Source organism: Dreissena polymorpha, chromosome 4, assembly GCF_020536995.1.
Source record: "Dreissena polymorpha isolate Duluth1 chromosome 4, UMN_Dpol_1.0, whole genome shotgun sequence".
In the NCBI taxonomy this organism is placed as follows: Eukaryota; Metazoa; Mollusca; class Bivalvia; order Myida; family Dreissenidae; genus Dreissena; species Dreissena polymorpha.
Window position 1 is genome coordinate 83153663 of NC_068358.1, and position 5100 is coordinate 83158762.

General features: G+C 34.1%; 1 long non-coding RNA gene across 1 annotated transcript; it reads right to left on the bottom strand.

The window, feature by feature from the left end:
* Positions 1-3507: 3507 nt before the first annotated feature.
* LOC127877644 (uncharacterized) lies at positions 3508-5100 on the bottom strand. Its single transcript, XR_008048512.1, has 3 exons — positions 4414-5100; positions 3954-4095; positions 3508-3579 (listed from the first exon to the last, which is right to left on the bottom strand). It is a non-coding gene; the product is annotated as an uncharacterized LOC127877644 (long non-coding RNA).

A 5100-nucleotide genomic window follows, 5' to 3' on the forward strand; every position in this document is an offset into this window, starting at 1 on the left:
TTTAAAAGATCTTAAAGCCATGTTTTAAACGCTTAAATGGTTGTTTGTTTGTTTGTCAGATAAACTGTGAGAAATATGACCGTTAAATATCCATCCGTCTGTAAGCAATTTCATTAATTGCCTTTTCGTCATTTCTAATGCATCTTCAGTATTAATAATCTAAAATCTAAGTCATCTCAAATCTAAAATGTCGCAGCCTCCAGCTAAACACAGACGCGTTGAGCTTACGTTAGAAAAGAAGATTCTTGAGAGAGTGATCTAGGACTTTTTCATGAAATCGTGACATTCGTGCATGTGTAGGTTTTGACAAGACTTGCTTAGATTATGAATGTCTTGAAAATATATTTTCATTTTAAGTTATGTTTGTTTGTGTGCGCGTGTGTGTGTGTATGTTTTGTGAAATGTGTTATGTCTTGAATAAGATATCGTGTGTCCTACAACAATCGTATGTGTGTCGTAATTCGTCAAAATTGTCTATGACGTTTGGCGCTTCCTATTTGTAACAAATAAAACTTAATTAATTCAGAGCTATTGATAGCAAACACGACTTACTCGCCTATATGACAAATGTCACGTACGCATGTACATGTACGTACATGTATGAAGCACCACGCTCACTTTGGGATTAATCAAAACAAGTCGGTATGGGATGTTTTTCGCTTTTAATCTAATAAAAACACATTTTTTTAAGAATACTTAAAACATAAACATAACATGAGTACAGTTATCACAGTCATGGTACATGTAAATGAATATGGTTTGTTGTATTCTTATATGATTTTGTACACAAGGCATACAATGTATATTCCGGCTATATGCCTACTCTTGGTAAACCGGAACTCAATGAAAACCGGACAATCAGGCTGGTCCCCAGACCGTACGGTTTACAGAGAGTCTACTGTATTCCAAATATTATTCTCTCAACTGGTTGCAAGAAATGACAGATTACAAAATCTGTCTGCTTGTCTGTACTTTGTTTGCAATATACCAATGTACTGTTATAACTAAACAGGTAAAAATATCTATTATTTTATCTCATCATTATAAGCTTTGTACATAATCTTTTGTATGCCCCGTAGCATGTAAGTTGTAAACATTTAACACTGTGAACACAGTAGAAACTTCCTGAAACTTCGTCAGAACAATTAACACTGAATTTTGTTTATATGATACCTGAACTGAGTTCTATACTTGGTAATGTTGGGTGAAAGCTTTCCTGGCCTCAGAGCTGCTTCTTGGGTTCCTCAGTGATTAATCTTCAACCTCAGTGTTTCAGCTTAAACATACAAACAAAGAAGGTATGCTATATTACATAGATTTAAATATAAAATCAGTCACTGTTAAGAATTTGTAAAAAATTAAACATTAAGCCAGTTTTTCTGCTCGGCTACTTTTTCTGCATTGATTTCATCAAAGCCAAACGTGAAAACAAGAAATATCTTTAAAACAATATACAGCGTTGATATTGTAATGTTTGCGACCAGTGAAAGGAGATCGAATGAAGCGACCATATTTTAATGAAGGAAGTCAGTGATGATAAGATAATATATTTTCTGTATTAACAAATAATAATGAAGAACAAGAAGAGGTGAAATTGTATGTTTTATTGTCAATAAGTATTGTAATGACTAAGTTTTCATAATTTAACAAGTAATACATTAGTTTCAAAAGGAAAAGAAAACATATTCGCCACTGAAATACTATGAACCTAATGTTGGAATGAAATAACAGATAATGTGTTATAATGTGTAAAGATGTTAGTACAATGTAAACATAAAAGACTCAATATTGCAAGCATCATAGTGACAGGGTTCTCAATAACTTGTGAGCCAACAGGCCAAAATGTGAAACCAACAGGCCTTCTAGGGGGGTCTGGGGGCATGCTCTCCCTGAAAAATTTTAATTGAGCACTTGATTTCCTGCATTTTGGGAAATTTTATGGCAATTTAATGGTCAACCGGGCACTTAAATTTGAGAATTTTTTGTGCATTTTATGAATTTTAACTTTTTAAACTAACAAAAGATAAATGAAACAGGACTATTGCCAAGCAATATATGTCCCCTAACGGCTCCACCATTGTCAGAAATTTCCACCATTGTCAGAATTTGTTATTGTTGTTGTTTTTTTTCCATAGCAACCAGAATTTTTGACGTAGGAACAAAACGAAATGATGTGCATAATGTCCATATTGCCATGTATCCGGGTAATTCTACAAATAGCGTTTCTTTTCGTTCTAGTGCGTGTGAAAAAATAAATATGACAAATTTAATTGCTGTTTTGGTGCTTTATACTCCCACAACATTTATCTAGGCACATCTTGATTGGCCATGAAATATATTGACATTAATGACCTTTAACTTGCCATTCAAAAGACGGACTCGATGTACAATTTTCCACTCCGCAACGTTATAAAAAATGAACCCAATAAGTACTAATTTAACAATTTATTTCAAAACTTCACAAGGAATGTGTTACTTTTTTATGTTCAAAATGACAGATCATAAAAGGTGACAAATTAATAGCCCCAAACCGGACAAAACATGATTTTATACATCAGAAATTGAAAAAGTCACGTAAAAAATGTGAGATAAAGGACTTTTATTTCATTTTGGTTTGATGATTTGCAATGAGTTTCCCAATATAGTTATAATACATGTCTGGTAATACTATATGCAACAAGTTCTGATGCATTTACTTTTTACAAAACATCTATACACTGATATTTCACCATCGTTTCGGTATGGAATTGACGTTCTGGTATGGATTATTGTGTCACGGTATTGAATTTTCCTGCTTGCTCCATCAGAAACACTTGATAAATCATATCAAATTGTAATGTAACACATACTTGCGGATTAAGAACTTAATGTTAAACAATTCAACTGTAAAATGTAACCAAAAGCAACACATTTGCCTTAGTTCACTGGATTAAATGTTCATAGGATCCTTCACATTTTCCCAAATTTCTGTGTCAACCTGGTAGTGGCGCGTGATTTTCTTTGGTGGCGGAATCAGTGTTAGCACATTCGCCATTTCATAGACACACACATCATCCATTCTAGGCCAAAAAAATCTATTGTCGCCAATACTGTGCATCACACTTATTTCCAGACCTGCACCATCAGACTCAACGTTTGTGATCAACCCAGGGTACGGCACATTGTCGTACTGTACAATACAATATTGATGAAGAAGACTGTCATCAACTGAAAGCAGTAAATTTAACAAATACATGTACTAAATGTGGATTTAGCATAAAGATGTTGTGCAAATCAGTTTGCGTGATTATCGCGCTAAATCACCGTTATTTATATTTGGAACTGTAATTATAATTATAATCGTACGATATTGATTTAATCATAAGGCTTCATTTGCTCATTTAATGACACAAATTGCGTATTAAGGGCATATTAACATATAAAAAGTTTTCTTGAGGACAAAATGCCTCGATATATTTATATTAACATTATTCAAGTAAGGACTATAAGCAATACCTGTGATTTCGGAATGGACATTCACAGAGCTAACACTGCTTTCTGATTCTGACTGTACACTTACAGGCGGGGTAATCTGTTTCTCTATAAACAATTAAATGTATATCAAAAACAGTCATGTGAAGAATGGTGTTAAGCTATAGACCGGTCAGCTATAGTGGATATGTGTACTTCTAAGAAAGCTATCTTTTATAATCAAATGGTCTGCAATGTTTGAATATTCATCCACGGAAAAGAAATGAGTGAAAATATGTTCATACATGTATATAATTTAACAATGATTGCCAAACATGTTTATTTTTACAGAAAAATGTGAATATTCTTATGTTTAGACATAATTGAATTAGAATGAACTATTGCGTTCCATATCATTGATTAAACTTGTAAACTATTGATAAGTAGAACAAATGACCATCTTGTGTTGAATTATGTTTTTGACCTAAGATGGTAAACATTACCTCTTCTTGAACATGGATTCTGGATGTCGTCGTCTGTTGAAAGGTGTTTAACCATTGGGGAAAAACAGTTGCATGACATAGGTGCCTTGCAAAAACAACTGTGGTCCCGATAGCTGATCACGTATTTCGAATTAGAAAATACCTGAAAATGAATAATAATGAGGAAATATTATAACTAGTATCATAGAATAACCTAAGTTTGCTTTGGTGTTCTTATGTGTAAGAATATATCACGAAGGCAGAACGCGTATGTATTATTGGCCCAACTACATGTTTAATTTCATTTATTGTATTATAATTTTTGTTCACATTAGGCAATCACCTGTACAGTACACGTTTGTGATATTATTGTTTGAACAGTTACGTAATAAATGCACAGGTGCAGTGAAATAGTCTTATGGATTATATTTCTTTCAACGAAACTATTGAAAACCTGATCTTGCAATTAACAATAATATACCTAATGTATTTTCATTGTTCCTTTAACTGTCTGTAGATAATGGCTAGTAGACAACGAAAACTCCTTGTCGGGTATATAGAACATCTGCACGTTCATTCAACATATAACAGTGTACATAGCTGCTGCGCTCCCGTGATATCTGTTCCATGACTTACAAGTCGGTCTGCTTCACGCTTTACCACGGATCCCACGCCGTCTGGAGCTCCCTTTCCATGACCAGCTTCTGTGTAGCTCCAATTCACTGAGGCAAACCCAAACTCGAAAGGAATTGATGACATCATAAAAAAATTGTCCTTATTTTTGTACTGCGTTGTGGGGCCATCGCTCAAGAAGAATAGATTCCCGATATCTGGATATCTCTCTTTAATATCTCTTAGCACAGGTCTTAAGTGTGCCCAGATTCCAGTTGGACTGTGAGCCAAATTGTCTGATATGGAACAAATGGGTAACGTCTGAGATACCGTGTAAACTACTCCAGTATGTAGGGAAAGTTGTCTCTGAGATGCACCAAAATGTACCAACTGTACTTCAGACGCATACTTACACATAAGGTTTTCCGAAAAGTCAATATGTATGAGGACATCATGTTTTGTCATCTTTTCCTTCAATACACGGATAGCTTTATATTGGTGTTCAATGTTATAAACATGTTGACAACAATTTCGAAGCTCTTTATCAAACTCAGCA